Source organism: Rosa chinensis, chromosome 7 (assembly GCF_002994745.2).
Source record: "Rosa chinensis cultivar Old Blush chromosome 7, RchiOBHm-V2, whole genome shotgun sequence".
NCBI lineage: Eukaryota > Viridiplantae > Streptophyta > Magnoliopsida > Rosales > Rosaceae > Rosa > Rosa chinensis.
The window spans coordinates 18,083,933-18,104,620 of record NC_037094.1 but is presented as its reverse complement, the minus strand read 5'-3'; the positions used below and the strand labels follow the sequence as shown (position 1 = coordinate 18,104,620).

General features: G+C 37.2%; 1 long non-coding RNA gene and 1 pseudogene across 1 annotated transcript; one reads left to right on the top strand and one right to left on the bottom strand.

Annotated features, from left to right (window-relative positions):
• Positions 1 to 8,091: 8,091 nt before the first annotated feature.
• LOC112177522 lies at positions 8,092 to 20,421 on the bottom strand (annotated as a pseudogene).
• Positions 16,189 to 17,427, top strand: LOC121050717. Its single transcript, XR_005803638.1, has 2 exons — positions 16,189 to 16,645; positions 16,784 to 17,427. It is a non-coding gene; the product is annotated as an uncharacterized LOC121050717 (long non-coding RNA).
• Positions 20,422 to 20,688: the final 267 nt, after the last annotated feature.

Genomic DNA, 20,688 nt, shown 5'->3' with positions numbered 1-20,688 from the left:
TTATGTGATTGCTTTCGCTAAAGTCCATTATGAGATATTGATATATAGGAATCATAGCCCACAACATCATGATGTTGCATGTATGCCGTTTTGTTGCATTACACTACCATATAGGATTAATTCCAATTGCCCAGACATTTAATCATCAATTTTGATATCATTGTTTCAAATTGGTTATTGGGGTTTTTCTTCATTTTTATATTTCAATTTCGTCTGCCATGTGTATGTGCTTCTGCAATCCATGGCTTCTCCTCCCTACTGGGTCTCTATTGGATATTGAGTTTTATTGGATAATCATGATTTGTTTTTATTTCCTATACATCTAAAAAAATTGGCAGTGACCATAAATTGCAGTTTACATTTATTGGTCAACATTGTTTCTGCAGAGAAGATTTAACATTTATTGGCTCAGGCAAGGCTGAAGAAAGAGGGAGTTTGGTGGTTTTGTGTATCCAAATTCCAAACCAATATACACATATATATGATTAGTGCATATTTCAGCCTTTCGATTAAAAGAATTTAAGATCGAGACTTGAAGTCTCTCCATTCAATTACAGAGGGCCTGAAGTTCCTCAAGAGTTACATGATCAAAATTGCTACATGAAGTTTCTCAGTTCCTGTACAATTAACAAGGACCAGAAGTTCCTTAGAGTTATACAATGATCGAAATCGCAAGTTACTTGAACCATGATCATATGGGGGCCTGAAGTTCCTCAAGGGTAATGAAATGTAAATTAGAAAATTGTGACATGAAGTTTTTCATAGCTTATGCAATTAATGAGGGCCAGAAGATCCTCGATCGACGTTTATTAAACATATATGAAATCACATGTTTCTTGATCCCTAATTATATGAGGGCATGCAATCCCTCTACTTCTTCGTTATGTTTTGGCATGACCAATTGGGTTTCCTCCTCCTTGTCACTTTGAAAGTCAAACGAAATTTAGAGTTTGCAGTTCGAAGTTGGAAATTTAATCAAAGCCAGAAGCTTGTGACTACATCTCTATATAAAGAGAATTTGAGGTTCACCACAAGATATACTTTAGTTGACAAGACCCGCCCCAGATTTCACCCTGAAACCCGAGTTGGCCCTACGGGGCCCACCTTAGAGGTAACTCTACCGAGAATTGGCCGAGTCACCCCTAAAGTGAACTACCCAAAACTATTAACTCACAAAATATCATAGCCAAATGAAGAAGTGCGGAAGCTATTCGTCAGCTATGCCTCGAAACACAGACGCCAGACCTCAACTAATAACGCCTGCAAACTGGGCATTAGAAACCGAAAGGCCCAGGGGAAAGTAGACGAAAAACGTTAGCGTGAGTGGACAAAAATAAACAATTTAAAAGAAGAAGGATTTCATACTTTCCCACATTTATTTCATTAAAAACCGATGCATGCACAAAATGGTAAAACACTTTTAGCTTTAAATCCAAGGATTTCAAAACGGTAAACCGACTAGCTAGTCACAACATTCGAAAAATACATCATAAAACCGAAATCTCGTTTCTCAAGAAGAATAAGATCAGCCCCGCTGGCTACAGTGAAAATTGGACTAGCCCCGCTAGTCAAGCAACGATAAGATATGGGGAAGAGGTATCACCATACGAAAGAAGGGAGCCTCCCAGGCTCGGGTCGGAGTGTCCCACACTCTGGAGCATCCCATGCTCTGCTCTTACTCACCCACGAACACATAGTAAGCAGGGAGGAGTACTAATAGGTTAGCTAGCAATAAAATATAGCGACCCAGGTATGGTGGGTAAAAACCATTAAAATCCAGTAGATCTCAAAGGCTTCCCCATAAGTCCCGCGAATAAAGAAAACATGAGTACGATTCCCAACCGTACCCAGAAATTCTCGTAAAAAGTCACATAAGTCAACAGCGTGTCCCACACGCTAAAAGAATAATTAGATTATTAGCAAGGCATTCCCAATGACAAAACCGAAAGTCGATAAACAAATAGGAAATAACTTCATCGAAATCCCATTTCGAAAATCTTTCCAAAAATCTCAAATCAACGAATTTTAACATAAATCACAATTTCAAAATCGAGCATAACAACTTTAATTCGAAAATCCAATTGACATAGTAATAAAATATTTAAATCCGTTTAATATGCTCGATAAATTAAAACAATGATTTAAGTCACTAATTCATTTCCCAAAACAAATCAAGACAAATCAACAATTGCATGCATCCATACTTAAAAGCAAAGGTCCACTCACAGTACTATTGGGCGACCACACAAACGAGTTCCTTCATCTAGCCGTAGCTCGCAACATTGCCCTGTACACAAGTACACTTCCATAAACCACAATTCGAATAAATAATTACTAACCTAAACAAAACCCGGAAATCCCTATCTCCATTACTTCTCGGATTCAACCCAAATCTCTCCCACAACACCAATTCCTCAATTAACATATTCCACAATGAAAACGAGGGAAATCTAACGGCCGGATTTCCGACAATTCAATCACACAACTCCGAACTTCGGAAATTCACAAACAATTCCAAACTCCTCCAAAATTCACCAAACTTCACAAACAAGCTCTACAATATTTATACAATTTAATGGGCTAAAAACTGAAATTAAAACACTGCCCTACATGCCTCCACGCGCCACCAACAGTGGCAGTGAGTGGGCCCCACGCGCCGGCGGCCACCACCTCCGATGGCCACCAAATTTTAGCAGCACCACCTACTCAACAGACCCAACATTTTTCACAACTACAACAAGTTCCAATTTTACATTGAAGGGCTCCAATTTGGCCGGTGAAATTTTTCCAGAAAAAACCCAAGAACCGTAGAAATTGCAATCGTTAATTCGACCTCTACACTGTAAATTGAAATGAAAGACCTTAGGGGAAATGATCATTGGCAAAAACCGAACCTTCGACGCCGGTTTGGTGGCCGGAGACGGCCGGAATAGCCGGAAATGGACGAAAACTCCAAACTACAACTGTGAAGAACTTTGCTTCGATCCGAGGTTTCTCGGCCAAATCGTCACAATCCAAGGCCGCTAGGGTGCAGGGAGGAAGGAGGCGCTCTTGTGGTGGCCGGAAGGCGTGGAATCGAAGGGAGGAAGGAGAACCCAAAGGGAAGAGGGAAAAGTCGGGGGAGAGGAGAGAGAAGAGCCGGTAGGTTTCCAAAAATGGAAACTTACTAGAGTAACTTGGCTATTTATAGAAACTTACCACATAAACAGTAACTTTAGTATTTCGCTTATAACTTTCGCATACGAACTCCAATTTTTACGTACCACATATCCACGTGCTCGGTTTAACGTCCTCTACAACTTTTATGAAGAACATTTTCTCAAATTTTGATCCGAACAAAAAGTCAACTTTTAGGGCCACTAAAAGTGCTGAAATGACAATAAAAGTGAAAATAAAGATCGTTTACCGTCCAAATGACTAGTAAACCGGTGAATTCTGGTTCGGAACGTTACATTAGTTCTTGTGAATTTGTAAGGAAAAAAAAACACAGTATCATATGAAGTTAACCATACCAGAAGTTCTGTATGTTTTCTTCATCCACGAAACCGGAAGTTTCTAGTGTTAATTAATTTATTTATTTTTCTTCCCCGCAATTTTTCTATTTTGTTATGTACATTCATTACAGTACTTATCTTTTAAAATTCTTTGTTATTCATATGGGGCAGCAGCTCTATATCTCATACATACATATTTCGAGTATACTAGAAGTTCAAAATATCATAGAGTAGAACGCGAAGTTCTAATAGTAAAAAAAAATTCGAACCTGAAGCTTCGATTACGTGATTTATTTTAACTCTATGTCCACTTCGAACCAGAAATTTTGAGTGAATTTTCATATGTTAGTTGATACGGTTTTTTTTTTTCGCTTACCTAAAGCTTGCTTACTATTATCTTATAAGTGTACAAGAAGTTTACTCCACCTTAGAACCTGGAGTCCTAATTGTGCAGACTTAAACCTTAAGTTTCGAGTGGATAATGGACAATTTATGATTAAGTTTTAATTGAGGTTGCCTGAAACTTTGAGGGGATTATTTTGACACTTTGAGGGAATTATTTTGACACCAATTTTCAAGTAAGCAGACAATCAACTGTTAGTTATTCATTTAACTAACGAGTACAACGAGTATAACCTTTGAATTCAGGTATGTCATTTTTTTTATTAATATCATTTTTTTTCTCATCATAAGTCTTGAGAAAGTGATCCACTAAACCCAAATTCATGATCGTGAATTTTGTAATTAATAGAGATCGGAACCTTCAGTTTCTAGATCCTTAATTACATGTGGACCTGAACTTCCTCAATGATCATACTGACTAGATGAGCACCTGAAGTTTCTCACTTATAAGTTATGGTCATGAAGTTTAAACTCGACATTTCGAGTATTCATTTTGGCCAGAAGTTCAAAATATTTGATGTTAATCTACATCAAACAACAATACAATAATTGAACGCCACCTTTTACTTGTATAACACGGACCAGAAGCTTCGTGTATATCCTATGAGATCGACTGTTCAATTCTTACAAATTTGATTTGTGTCACCTTCAAACTTATGTTTTGAGTGACTTTCAGGCAATGCAATTTTATCCATGGTGTCCAGAAAATATTATTAAGGCTTATGCTTATGAGGCTAATATAACAATCTTCTCATATCTTACATATCTGATTGATGGCTCCAAAAGAAGACATATTATTATCTCTTTGCATTCTGTGCCTCCAATATTACCAGAGATGTATAATCTCTCCCTCTCATGGATCTCATTGTATAGTAAGAAAGCCGATTGACATGGCTATACCATGAAATGCTACCAGAAGTGGATCATGACAAGAGAGAAATCAGAAGTCAATGTAAATATTGCCCTAACAACCACACATGTGAGGAAATTAAATATTGGGCGTGTGTCACCTATGGTACATTATATGATGGATGTTTATCAACCCATTTTCAAACTGGCACTAGTCAAATTAAATTGCATTGACTAATAAGAACATTTAGATTATCACACATCCCTGATGTCTTTTGCTTACAATAAGCAAAGTTGAAAGCACTATTGTGTTATTCCTCATATTTATTGTAACATGTTGAGTTCCTATTGAAACTAAATGTTTCTTAATCCGATTATCTAGGAACCTAATGTTACTTAAGAGGTTGTTATAAATTGAAAAAATTGAAACCTCAAGTTTCTTGGATCTCCAATTATATGTGGGCCTGAAGTCCCTCATCTTTACGACTACACATTTATATGTGACACAGAACTTGAGGTTCTCCACGTGATAAAGTTACCTTCTGTTATGAATTGTAGCCTTTAACTTGAAATTTCGAGTAAATCATTTTGCCAGCAGTTCAAAATGAATTTGGCCTATTGTAATTATCAATATTCTACAGTTGATGTTTACTAAAGGTAAGGTAACAGTTATATCAAGAGTTGTAGATCTTGATTTATGGCTCCGTATGAGCTACTATCATGTTATCGAATTTGAAATATTGTTGCACTAAGTGCCTCATATATAGTGGGATAAGACTTTTTGCTATCTCATATATATTGTGTCAAGGTTTTACAGTAAATTGAAGCATATAATGTTATGAACCAGAAGTTTATTGAACCAAATACATTATTTCAGCCTGACCGGTTACGTCATCTTTGTCTACCATGTTGCATGGAATAATCACTTACAAGTTTTGATGCTACTAACCTTACTCACAAGCAAATTGTTTATCTACCGCATATTTGCGACTTGTCACTTTAATGAGACTATCCTCCTGCCATAAGGGGGAGAAAGAATGTTCCTGAAGAACAACATGATTTGGTGTGAGATGTTTATCCACTGTCTCATTTTGATTTTGGGAAATAACTAATCTAGTGATTTGATAAAAGGTAGTGACAAAATTTTATGCTAAATGCAAAGGCATCTGCTTAGGTTAAAGTCCCTGAGACCAATCATATTAATATAAATGATCTACACCCCATTTGACCTGTGGGATGCATGTATATCCAAGTGACATAGTTCTCTCCTGAAGAGAATGTCATTAAACATCGTCAAAGTTCCTGATATGGCTACACATACAAAGGTTGTAAGTATGTCATTAGTGAATGATGTCTTGGTAATACAATAATAAATCAATATGGTTGATGTTCATGAATTACTAATGTTTTTTTACCTAAAACTTGGTTTGGGTTCACCACCAGCCAATGAACATCTTCACTCCAAAGAAAGTGATAGATCATTAAATACATTTTTTGCACATGATCATAATAAGACAGTCTTCCCGCCGTTAGGGGGAGGAAAGACTACTGTCATTTGAATAACGGCGTGAATTTGTGTGAATCATATCCACGAGGTCTAAAGTTTTAAGCTCTCAAAAAGGGAAGATCATACAAGCCATATAGTGCTCTACATGAGATTATAAGTAAAATGAATGATCTACATTCTACATAATTCATCTGTGAGAGATGATTGTCCTGGAAGTGATAACGTATGCCCCAGAAGTGGCATGGGTACCCAATATTAATAAGGTTATTATAGCTAATACATGCAGATATGAATGTGTGGGATCTATGATCGTTGATCATCGATGATAATTTACATATGGTAGCTACCAAAAACCACTAAGGGCTGTATTTATGTTATACCACGTTTCATTATAAATGTCGACAAAGTATAGTATTGGCCAAATTGGAAAGAGGCAATTCCAATGAAATTGAATATTTGAAACGTGATGGAATTCTTCGACCTTTAACCCTACATATGGTACGAAAGGATATTTGTCAAAAGTGAAGATAAATCACTATGACACAATGTCTATTTATAAAGACATGAGATTATGAATACCTTCCCTTATATGAATGACAATTTTCTATAAGTACAGTGTCACATATAGCTGTTATATTGACGGGAGATTTATGGCACGTTGTCATCATATATTATGAAGATCTTAAAGACAAATTGCTAAAAGAAAAATCTCAAAAGTTAAAGTGTCATTATAAGCGTATTGCTTATTAAATCCTCAAGGGATTCAAATACATGAATAATTCAAATGCAAGTCCATGAAAGGTTGAAAGAGCCTGAAGCCCACTCATAGAATCAAAAAGTCTTAAGCTAGCTCATATATATGTACTCATTCATTTATAGTTAACGTGACCCAAATTGCCTCGATGAGTACTATGACAAGACTACGAAATTGAATTCGAATTATGATTATAGTGTTGCAACATATTTTAACTTTCGCAAAGTTATGAATTACTTAGAGCTCTCAAAGAGCTTATATGAGACATATCAAAACGTAAAGATATTGATGTGTATGGCTGGGTATGCCATGATGATATTTCAATGTTTTAAACTATATAAAGCTAAATGTGTCAATTTCTTTAAATCATTTAGCTATTACCTTGTGCATGAATTTGAGCATATGAGATTGTTTCTAATCTTATCATATGAGGTACGGCTTATTGAAAATAGTCTAGTTTTGTTGGTATTGCTTAAACTTTGCGGGTGTGAAAATTTGCGAGCCCCTATATGCAAAACACACATGGTCTCACTTCAGTGATAGACAAATCAAACCACTGTACATGGTACATGGAACTTATCGCATACAAAATTGAGGCTTGCTATAATCAGGGGAGATTCTCATCAGAGGGAGCATCCAGAAGTATACTACTTATGACATATACACGTTGTGCTCTTTTTGTCCTTCAACCAGGGTTATTTTTGTCTTACTGGATTTTTGTTACTTGGCAAAGTTTGTAACGAGGCAACAATAAGTGCATCCAATACCATCATTCATTGGTGGACATCTAAGGGGGGGTGTTGTAAATATTATTATCTATGTGGTTGTCCACGTAAATACTCATTAGTTATGTACTTTGATATAAACTCTACCTCTATATAAAGGAGGCTGATGAGACTGAATGAGAACACTTCTACTTTCTCCCAACTATTCTCTCCTTATCTTCTCTCTACTTTATAATATGTAAAACATTATTAGAGAATAAAAAGAGAAACAAAGACAGGAATATACCTCTGTTTCTTAACTTCTTTTGTTGGCAAATACATCCTTACTTTATTCAAAACAAAATACTTCTACAATAATTTTCACAGAGGGATAGGGATAGCTCTCAAGGGTTTAGCCATCTCTAAGGTGACTCCAAATTGTCATCCATATATGTTCATGTTCTCTGGTGTAACTCCATCTTCAAGCTTCCAAACAAATGAATGGATAAGAGATCCCAACATTAAGTGCAACATTCTCATTGCCAACGGCAATCCAGGACACATTCTATATCCGGCGCCAAATGAAATAAACTCAAAATTCCTTCCTCTTAGATCAACTAGAAATTGTGCCCGCACTTTACTGCGGGTTTTGGAACTACAATGATATTATTTAAGGACTAAATTCAAAAGCCTATAAAATATAGTTAACATGGTCATTATATCAACAACTATAAAACATCTTATTTATAAGTTGCAGCTTCATGCTAAGAAACGAAAACATTCAAGAAAAGTAGACCTATATTGCTTTAGAGATACTACCATCATGAACAACAAATCTAGCAAGACATACCATGGGTTGCCCGACTACTCCATCTAGAAACATTGAAACTTGTTAATGTGTAATTGATAATTTTCTCTAATTAGCTATTGGTTTAATGATATCTTTATCCATAGCAACAGATTAAGTCACCAGTTTGGTTTTGACGCTAAAAGAGATTGTTAATTTTGTCACTTCCTTGGCATGCATACCACATTCTTATCTTGTACATGGTATTTGAACAACTGGAGAACTTAAACACATCCTACACTTGAACAATTTTGAAACAAAATTTCTGTGTAGAGTGAATGAAGGTAGATGAACACTCACTTTGCTATAAGACATAGAAGATGTCAAAGAGAATGAATTTGTAATAAGATATCAAGGAAAGTTTTGATCATGCATGCCTATATCCAAAATATACACACACCGACAGTTTTGTGCTGAAGGAATTAAACTACATCTTATTTTAGTTTTTTCTCATCTTCTCATTGAGCACATTGCAAGAGAAAAATAATTGACTGATGTTTCCTCCCATTTCATACTCTGGTCTCTAAAATTGCAAGAACATATTTAATAGTTCTGTGGTCAAAAACAGACCCTTCTCTTCTCAGCCCTGACTCCCTGAGCTCCAGTAAAATGGAGTAATTTGGTGCTGAATCATATGATTAAGCTCCTTCAAGGCTTTCCTAAAAAAAACACTGCAAATAAGTTTGTGCTTTCTATTAGAATACTCATAATGCAAAATCATCTAAAGAATCATCTCACCAGATCCAAAAAAAAAAAATCATCTCAGTCAGAACCCATCTGCTTCTGACAAACTTCTTTTCCTGGGTGAACTAATTATACTTATGTGATTTCTATCCAAACAGGTAAAGTAACCTATTGTAATTTCCAATTAATGGCTTGGATTGACACATTCCAGAAGTAACCAAAACTTCCCCATTTGAGACTGGTACTTTTGATCTCTCTCTCTCCGTCTTCTTTTCCTTCTTTCCCCGTTTTTTCTCTCTCTCTTTCTCAACATTTGAGTAAGTTTCCTCAAATTACTTCTTTAATTCAAACATTAAATACAAAACCCATAAACATGCAAGAAAGCAAATAACCCACACCTGAAACACAAATCTTCTGAAACAGTAATCACTTGAATCATAAACAGTAATAAGAAACAAAACCTGCAAGCAAAATCAATCACAACCCAATATCAAAAACAGCATATATTCCATTTTGAAGCATCCAATTCTTGACTCATTAAATACAAAACCCATAAACAGCTTCAATCAGAAAATTTCAGATCAAAAAAATATCGTCCACTTGTTTTCTCTTCAAGCAAGCAAGAGTTTCTAATCTCTCTTCTTCTTCTTTTCTTCTTCCCCCATTCTCTTCTCCCTCTTTTTCTCTGTGCATTCCACAAACAACAAAAATCCCAAAAGAAAAAAGATTTTTATCAGGTCTAATGAAATAGAAACCCAAACTCTATCAAAAGAAACCCAAACTCTATCAAGCTCTCATCAACCTGATAATCTGAAAGAGTTAACGTTATCAAGAAGAAAACTCTATCAAGCTTTGATCAATCACTAAACCCGATAAACTGGAACAGCAAATGTTGTTGTGGATAGAGGATTCTGTCGGTGTAGATGGAGATTTCTAGATTGGTGTAGATGGAGACTTTTGTCATATATACCGAGGGTGAAGCGCATATAATCCCTCTAGAGCACTGTGTGTGAAATCTGGAATTATCACCAAGCTTCCTTTTGTCTGGATTTGAACTGTTTGGTAGTATATCATCTTCACTTGATTTTTTTATTCGGCTCGGCTATGAACAGTTAACTGACTTTTTATATATAGTAAATTTCAGACCCCAAGAACCTATTCGGCTTGAATGAATATGGGTCATCCCATAGGGTTGGGTCCCTGCCAATGGCCCATACGTTCACAAGCACTTGTGCGCCGTTTGGGATTGTCAAGCCTTCAATTTCTACTTTTAACTCGGCTTTTCGGGGAAGTAAGAAAGGACCTTGGTGCAAACGAAAAGTTTCTTTGATAATGGCTTGCAAGTAAGGTAGTCTAGCAATATCCAATTCCTCGACTGGATTGCCTTTGCCAATTACTTCGCAAAGTTCTAATTGTGCTTTTTGTAGAATTACTGTAAATCTGTATATAATTAGGATTTTATTTAATTAGGATATCCTATAATTATGGAAAGATTGTTTCCTATTAGAGTTAGACTACTCATTTGTACTTGTATATATACCCTCATTGTGTGATGAATAGAATTATCGAATTAACCCTGAATTGAAGTATTCTTTTCTACTTGGTATCAGAGCAGGTTCAATCCTTTGAACTTGCACTACATCCTTTGAATCCTGAATCTTGAATCCCGAAGAACACCACAAACCGCTGCGTACCACCACCGTTGAAATCAAACCATCTTGTATTTCAAACCACCATCACCTTATCTTTTTTTTGGACAAAAGAAACAAAAAAAAAAACTTTTCTTTTTCCGAAACATTCATATCCATCTTGAAACCCTTGAAAATCCAATCCTGCGAAAATCCTGAATTCCTCAATGATGCAATCAGAGAAACAGGCTATGGGGCATTCCGTAACTACCGAATTTTCTGTTATGGCTCAACGCAAACAGGGTCCTCCTCCAGGCTTCTCAGGACCTTCTCCACACCGTCCTCTAGGTAAACCAAATCCATATGCAAACAAAAGGTGCATTATCTGTGGGGAATTAGGTCATAGCAAGGAGCGGTGCTATGAAGTGATTGGTTACCCGACCTGATTGGTGGGACTTCACTAAGAAACTGAGAAAGAATCTGGGCAAGGCCGCTATTGCTACTAAAGAGGAAGTTTACCTAGACAATGCCCCCGCTAATGTAGCGCAATCAGGTATGAAGGGTAAGGTTACTTTTAATAGTACATGGATAATTGATACAGGTGCATCTGACCATATGACCAATGACCCAAGTCTTGTGAAAAACCTCCCCTCAAGATGTTGTCTCTACTGCTGATGGTACTCCAACTCCAGTCACCAGATAAGGTTCTATTGCTTTATCTGATACCTTAACCCTTGAATCTGTCTTAGTTGTTCCATCACTAGCTTATAATCTCCTGTCTGTTAGTCAAGTTATTTTAGCTCTTGCATGTATTGTGACATTCTATCCGTCTTTCTGTGTGTTTCAGGACATTCTGACTCGACGGATTCTTGGTTATGGTGTTAGAAGGGGGAAATTATACTATCTGGATCTGACAGAGAATGGAAAGAAATAGAAGCATCTTTTGGGACAGGCTAATCAGATCAACGGGGTAGAGAATGCGAAGGAAGCTGTATGGTTATGGCATTGCCATTTACGTCATCTATCTTTTCGTTATCTTAAGAAGCTACAACCTCAATTGTTTTCAGTTGTTAGTGATTTGGATTTCCACTGTGACATCTGTGAACTGGCCAAGAGTCACCGTATTTCGTATTCACCAAGTCTTAATAAAAGTCCTATTCCTTTTATGAAGATTCACTCCGATGTCGAGGGTCTTGTGAAAATTCCTTCTCTTTCTGGAGCTCGGTATTTCGTAACGTTTATTGATGATTGCACTCGCATGACATGGGTGTCATTACTAAAGAATAAGTGTGATGTATTTGGAATGTTTGCCGAATTTCACAAAATGGTGACAACTCAGTATCAACAATCCATCAGAGTGTTTCAGTCTGACAATGGTGGAGAGTTTGTGAATGGCCCTATGATTGAGTTTTGCCGGTCACATGGAATTCGTTATCAAACCTCCAATTCTTATACTCCTCAACAGAATGGTTTAGCAGAACGGAAGAACAGGCAGTTAATGGAAGTTGTTCGTGCTTCCTTGTTTGGCATGAATGTACCTCGGTCCTATTGGGGAGAAGCAGTAAAATCAGCAGCATATCTTATCAATCGTACTCCTTCACGGGTGATTGAGTTTCAGAATCCTCATCAGAAGCTTCATACACTTTTGACCATCCCTTCTATGCCTAATTTGGAGCCCCAAGTATTTGGGTGCATAGCCTATGTTCATATTCCCAAGCCTCAACGCAACAAGCTTGATCCTCGTGCCCGTAAGTGTATCTTTGTTGGTTATGCTAACTTCCAGAAGGGTTATCGATGTTATGGTCCCCTTACTGGCACTCTACATGTCTCTCTTGATGTTGCTTTTCGTGAATCCGAGCCTTATTACTCAGGGGGAGTTTCTCAGTCTTCCCTTCAGGGGGAGAGAGGTTGTGAAGGGAATCCTCGTTCTATTATTGATTTTGATGTCTTTGAAGACTTGAAAAATTTGGAGGATAGATTTAAGGGTAGAAATTCGGAAACAGAAAATGCAGTTGCCGAACAGAGCATTGTGAATTCCGAAACAGACCATGCGACTGCAGAACGAAGTGTTGCGAATTCCAAAACAGATAATGCAACTGCCGAACAAAATGCTACTGCCGAATGAAGTGTTGCGAATTCCGAAACAGAAAATGTGACTGCCAAACAGAGTGTTGTGAATTCCGAAACAGAAAATGTAACTGCTGAACAGAGTGTTGTGAATTCCGAGATAGAAGAGATGACTTTTCTGGATAGCTTGAATAAAAATCAAGACGTATCTGAAGCTCACACACAAGATATTCCCCCTTCTGCATCACCAACTGAAGATCCCGGTTAGAATGATCCTCCTTAGGTACCCCTAAACTTTAATGAATCGTCTGGGTTAGAAAGTGTCGAACCTAGGAAATCACAAAGGGTTACCAAGGGAATTCCTAAGAAACAATATGAACCAGATATCAAAGCCAAAGCTAAATACCCTATAGCTAATTTTATGTCTAACCATAGGATTTCTGGGTCACATGCACTTGTTGTTTATCAATTATCTACTGTATCTATTCCTAGTAACGTGCAAGAAGCATTGAAGGATCCAAAAGGGACAAAGGAGATGAATGAAGAATTGGAAGCTCTTCAAAAGAATGCAACATGGGAGCTAGTACCTATGCCGGTTGGAAAGAAGACTGTGGGATGTCGTTGGGTATTTACTGTGAAGCTTAATGCAGATGGAACTATTACTAGATACAAGGCGAGGTTGGTTGCCAAAGGATATACACAAAGCTATGGGATTGATTATGAGGAGACTTTTGCACATGTAGCAAAGATTAATACTGTCCGGATTCAAATCTCACTTGCAGCAAACAAAGATTAGCCCTTGCACCAGTTTGATGTGTAGAATGCGTTTCTTAATGGGAATTTGGAGGAAGAAGTGTACATAGATGTGCCCCCAGGTGTTAAGAATTACCCAAGTGACGTTGGCAAGGTGTGTAAATTGAAGAAGTCTTTGTATGGCCTGAAGCAGTCTCCAAGAGCTTGGTTTGGAAGATTTTCAAAGTCCATGAAAGCCTTTGGGTACAGACAGAGCAATTCTGACCATACCTTGTTTATCAAATGCAAGAATGGTAAGATTACAGCTCTTATTGTGTATATTGATGACATGATTGTTACAGGGGATGATCCGAAAGAGATGAATGAATTGCAAAAGTATCTGTCAAAGGAGTTTGAAATGAAGGATTTGGGACAACTGAAGTATTTTCTGGGTATTGAAGTTGCAAGGTCTAAGAAGGGGATTTTGCTTTCACAAAGGAAGTATGTCATTGATTTACTTGCTGAAACAGGGATGCTGGACTGCAGACCAATGGAGACACCCATTGAGATGAATCACAGACTTGCTATTTATCCTGATCAAGTTCCAACTGATAAAGGGAGGTATCAACGTCTTGTAGGAAGGTTGATTTATCTTTCACATACTAGACCTGATATTGCTTATGCTGTGAGTGTTGTTAGTCAATTTATGCATTGTCCTAGTGAAGAGCATATGGATGCAGTCTTTCGTATTTTGAAGTACTTGAAGATGGCGCCAGGTAAAGGGTTACTGTTTCAGAAAAAAGATGAATTGGAAGTTGTTGGGTACACAGATGCAGATGGGCTGGTGATAAAACTGACAAGCGTTCTACATCTGGGTACTTCACTTTTGTTGGAGGGAACCTTGTCACTTGGCGTAGCAAAAAGCAAAAAGTTGTTGCCAGATCAAGTGCAGAAGCTGAGTTCCGAGGTATGGCACACGGAGTCTGTGAAATGTTGTGGATTCGTAATGTCTTGAAGACCTGGGTTACAAGCTTAAAAAGCCTATGAATTTGCATTGTGATAATACAGCTGCCATTGAGATTGCACATAATCCAGTTCAGCATGATAGAACAAAGTATGTGGAGGTTGACCCTCATTTTATTAAAGAAAATCTTGACAGAAATGTTATTTGCTTTCCATTTGTAAACTCAGAAGAGCAATTAGCTGATTTTCTTACTAAAGGAGTGTGCAGAAAGGTATTTAACAGCTTAATTGACAAGTTGTGCATGATAGACATCTATGCACCAACTTGAGGGGGAGTGTAGAATCGCTGTAAATCTGTATGTAATTAGAATTTTATTTAATTAGGATATCATGTAATTATGGAAAGATTGTTTCTTATTAGAGTTTGACTACTCCTTTGTACTCGTATATATACCCTCATTGTGGGATGAATAGAATTATCGAATTAACCCTGAATTGAAGTATTCTTTTCTACTCTTTTAACAGTACTGCAGGGTTGTGTTAAAGCTCTGCCATTGCCCATTGCAACATGATCGAAGTTGTACGTGTCTGACCCCTCGACAAATAGAACCTATCATCAAACATAATCAGTAAAGATCATACTGAACTGAGTACACTCGAGTATACTAACTGTATTGGATTAGACTGTAATATATCTTGCCTTGACCTAGAGCTCTTTAACATAACTGAGTGTTATATTTATATTTAGATCTCAGTCTTAGTACAATACAATCATGCATGTAGATCTCATTCACTCTTCTGAAAAGTCATTCTGAACACCAGGATAATTGCAGTCATTTTTGGAGGTACCATAAAATAGTTCTACACTTTTTTTTTTAGTATCATACAATTAAGAATAGATCACTCAATTATTATGGTAACCGAAGCAATTGAAAAAATGACAAGAATTTCAAGAAGATAATGGAAACTGACCAGTATTAGTTGATAGAGTTGATTTTTGTTGATCGCCCCACTGTTTTCTTCTGTAATGTTGAGAAGGGTATCCAACACATCATTCTTTGTTGCAGAGTCGGTCAATTTTCTCAACTCCAACCTTCACTCAACTATAGTGTGAATCAGATCTAAAATCTTTCCAAAATACTTTGTCATTCTCCTCCTTCTGCCATTAGGATCAATTTTCGTGACCAGTGGAAAATACTCCCCCAAGTTTGGTTTTCCAGCCTTTATCATAATATTATATTATTATGCACCATCTCCTTGAACTCCTTGGCCATTTTGGAACTCGGGTCTGCAAAATCAATCGAAAAAATTGTATTAGACAGCAAATTGAGTGTTGTGGTGAAAGCTGCCCTACCAAAGTCAACTACTTCACCACTAGGGCTGCTTTTATTGGGTCGCAAGTTTTGGTTAGCAACAAGCATCTTGTTAGTGTAAACTTAATCAAAATTTCACTTGTAATAAGAACACAAATATACAAGTATGATGAACAAAGTATAATGATATAGAAATTAAAATCGATTGATCTATTATGGCTTTCTCCTCTGAGTAGGGGTGGGCAAAAAAGCCAGTAAACCCGAAAATCAGACCGGCCGGCATAATAGATCTTCTCCTCTGAGTAGGGGTGGGCAAAAAAGCCAGTAAACCCGAAAAACCGGCCCGGCCAGACCTGTCCGGTTCAGGTTTTTTTTTTAATTTTTTTTTAAATTATTTGTAAGTTTTTACTGGCCCGGGCCCATATATATAAATTTCAGGCCAATCCTGGTTCTGGACTTTGAAATATATTAAAGCCCGTTGGGCCCAAATACTTTATTAAAATATCATAGATGTATATGTTTTTTTTATTATGTGTCATTAAAATATCAATTATCTATAACTTATTCCTTCTATGGGCCCGAGTACTTCTTTTTCTTTTTCTTCTTCCTCATCTTCATCTTCCTTCAGTTCGGCTAATTCCTCAATTTCCAGTCCCAGCCTAAATCCCAACGGACCCAGCCTCTCATCTCTTCTAAAAGAAGTAAAGTTTCTTCTTCCTCAGTAACCTCAGTTCCTCTTTCCCTTCCCTCTGATCCTCTTTAGCTTTCTATTTTCCAATTTCATCAGAACATCACCAATTCAATTATTCTGATTTAAATTCCATTGAAATTGAAACTAGGCTTTCCCGATTCTTCTTCTTTTTGCTCATTCACAGTCTCGTGCCTGGTGAGGATTCCTGTAACGGAATTTGGTTGGCGTTGTTTCGGGGAAGCGAAGGAAACGGATCGAGTCTTTGAGCGGGTGGAGGAGGTCGAGAGATGGTGGAGCGGGATGGTCTTTGATTGATGTTTTGGTTCGATGGTTCTGGAATGAGGGATTGATATTCAGGTGGCTAAGCTCCGGTGCTTGGAGATATGGTTGTCGGCGAGAGGGCTGGGCAAAAAAGCCCGTCAGCCAGGAAAAACCGGCCTGTTTGTCCAGGTCCAGGTTTAGCCCGGTCCCCGTTCTCTGAAACTACAAGCCCGACCCGAAGAAAGATAGCAGGTCCCGGTCCCGGTCCTTGTAAATCCAGTGCTGGTCTGGGACCGTGCCCAGCCCTACCTCTGAGCAATCATGTATGCAGTCTCTCAATGGGGCAGAATTTAATATAGTGCTTGCGATTGCTAGAGCAAGGACGTAAGACTCTTTTTATAGGCATTATAGGGCTTAGTACCTCCCATAGAGGATTCTAAGTCCTAGTTAATATAGGCATTCATCAACATGTCATGTACATCTGGGAGATATTTATGATACAAGTAATGGCCAAAATATGTATTGTATCCATCGTGAATAAGTACATAAACTAAAATATCATAACATTGCCCAATTATAGGGATAGCAATGGGGCGGGGATCACAATATCATCCCTATCCCTATGGTTATTCTCCACCCCCACCCCCATCCCCGCCTCAATCCCCAATAAAAATATATTAGGGATTCCCCGTCCCCATCCCCGCCCCAAATCCCTAATAAGAATTTAATAAATAAAATAATTTTTTTCTCATATTATCTTTTTAAAAATCAAAATCTACAACAAATAAAATTAAAACATGATTAAATTCATACATCATAATTTAGTTAGGGTTAGACAGAATGATAGGAACAGTGCCTTTTATATTGTAAAAGTGGAGAAATTTTTCTATCCTAGATTGTGTGATGGGCCAATAAAAATTTTCCATGTGGATATTGTCGCTGACTCAGATTGGTGTTGAAAACCAATTTGTCTAGAATATCCTTTCTCTTCTCTCTGCCCAGAGTTCTCTTTCCATTCTTTTTCTTCTCGAACCGCTCTACAATTCCTTAGGGAGAAACCAGAACCTTGAACATAATCACGGATCGACTTTGAATATCTTACGAGAAAAAAGGCCTTTTTAAATTTGCTTTTGAAGAACTATTCTTCCTGATTTGGTTTATATCCTTGAGCTTATGTCAAAAACCTCATGAATCTGATTTACATAACTATTATTTTGTTTCTAGAAAATCATTTCAATTTAAATGGGAAACTGTGCTCCAGAAGATTAATTAGACATAGTTGAATTATTATATTTAGAAACACTCAATGTTTTGTTGGAATTATGCATTCATCTAGGTTTGTAGACCTGGGTATTTTATCCAACTAAAGCTCAAAAGTTTGCAGAAACTGCGTTTCAATTGATCCACCCACCTAATTAATGTCATCTTCCATGCGTAATCTTGACTTCCTTGAATATGTTTGGTTTTTTTTCTTTTTTCTTTTTTTCCTTTGGTGAAGAATATGTTAATGGATATCAAAACTTCTCACTGGTTTTTTCTTATGAAGGGTTGATTGACAGAGTAGATTCACTTCTAATTGATTTATGGGTTTACGGTGGGTTGCTTCTTGATTTCGTCTTTTTTAAATTTAATGCTTCATGAGTTTCAGTTTGGTGGTTTCGCAGAGAGGTACCAACGAGGATGGAAGAAAATTTTATGGTGTTTGGAGAAAGATTGAAGGGAAGGGAGAAGAAGAGGGAACTAGGGAAGAGAGAGGGGTATTCAGAGAAATTGGTGTTCAATGTGGATTTGAGTTGGCAACAAATTCCACATGGAAGTTTTTCATTGGAACGTCACATATCCATCTGGTGCGACGGTAGGATGGAAAAATTTCTCGTAAAGTAAAGAAAATGTATATATTTATTATTTATATTATATAAAAAAAAACTAATATAAATATATATAATTAAAGTATATATAAATTAAATATATGTATATATTATAGGGGTGGGTTTGAGGATGGGGATCACAATACCATTCCCGCCCCATCCCCAATCTTAGATAGCGGGAATTGGGGATTCCCATCCCCATTCCCCACTTGTCCCCGAATCCTCCCCTCACTAGAGGCGGGTATCCAATGGAGCTCCGCCCCACTAGGAATTTTTGTTATCCCTACCCAACCTCCAACAGTAGAAATTGTTTTTCAGTTAAATTTAACTAAAGTTGTGAAATATAGCTATTAGTTTAACAATGTTGCTTCAGTAATGGTAACTATTTGTACATAATATACTATGTTTTACCAAATCGTAAACTGACATGTGGACAAAAGATGATAGAGAAATATAACTTTTGCTTTAGCTATATAGGATACTCTAGCTAAATATAGCTAGCCATTTTAGCTATAGTTAAATTTAACTTACCTATAGCTAGTCTGTTGAGTTGAATTTTGTATTAAAATAGTTATATATAGCTACTCTATTGGAGATGCCCTTACTTATCTGCAAGATATGTAGCTAAGTTGTTGCATTCGTTATTGAGTATTGATAAAATGATAAGTCCATTAAAAATCTTACAGTTGGCAAATAGCTGAGTGTTGCATATTTTTCTAAGGTTTCTCCAAACGGGAGAGACTGGGATCCATGGCAAGCCAACAGTGTGGTGATCATGGGCATAACTAAGTCAAGGGGGTTGGTTGGGCAATAACCCAACCCAAGTTTTGGTCGAAAATCTCTCAAGTATACCTATAGCACAATCTAATACCGAACTAAAACAGGTTACTTCTACTTCAAGAAAGGAAAAAAATTATGTGTGAATCAACCTTCGTCTTCCGTTTTCTTGGTTCTTTATTTGGGTTGGTTTAGATGGAGCCAAAAAGAGTAATTTGGTCTAAAGTTTTAACGTATTGGTGGAAATGAATTATGGTTGAGAAGACAAATCAACTCTTCTATCATTTCCACAATACACACACACTGATCAACCCTACTCTTGCTGCACTAGTTGTTGGGATTGTGATTGCTATCCCCATTTCAATGATACATACTCAACTCCTACACTTGTGTATAGTTGTACTAAAAATAAATTTTAGGCTTCGCCCAAAGAAAGAGATCTAAAAATGTAGCCCACCCAATTTTCAGATCCTAAATCCACCACTGGTGGTGATCAAGGGCTCAAATGGCATCGGGGATTGTTCGATTGGACAAGTATTGATCATGGGTTTGGAGGACCTGTTTGGCCATGGCTGTTGAAGAAACAACTAGGGAGGTTACTTTTCCAAGTTTTAGGGACATCAAAGGGCCATGGATTTGGGCAAGTTTGGCAAGAGATTTGTGAGAGGTTTGTCACCAAGTAGGAGAAGGTTTCCGAGGATTGGAAGCGGTTTTGGACCTGGTGGAAGCTTTTTGGAGGTGTTTTTGGCTCTTGAAATTGAGTAGAGGAGGGCTTGGATCAATGTCCAGATGAGGATAAGGCTAGGTAAACGAAAGCACTCCAGTCTCCAGCAGTACATCTCTCTGTCTTACCCTTCAGTAAAGAAAGAGGAAAAAGTATTGTCTCAGCAAATGAAATGGGAAGTTTGTACTTGGAATTTGGAAACATGCGTCTCTATATATAATAGTTAATAGTACGTAGAAAAATGAGTGAAGTTTATTGTTTAATAGACAAAGTACGTCGGTCCAGTACTCCAGTCTTTGCTCATGTTTTCGGTTTATTAGCTAGATTTTCACCAAAAATTTATGTGCATAAATATTACTTTTCATTCACTATTCTAATTCTAGATGTTACATTTAAATTATTATTACGAATTAAAAATATGAG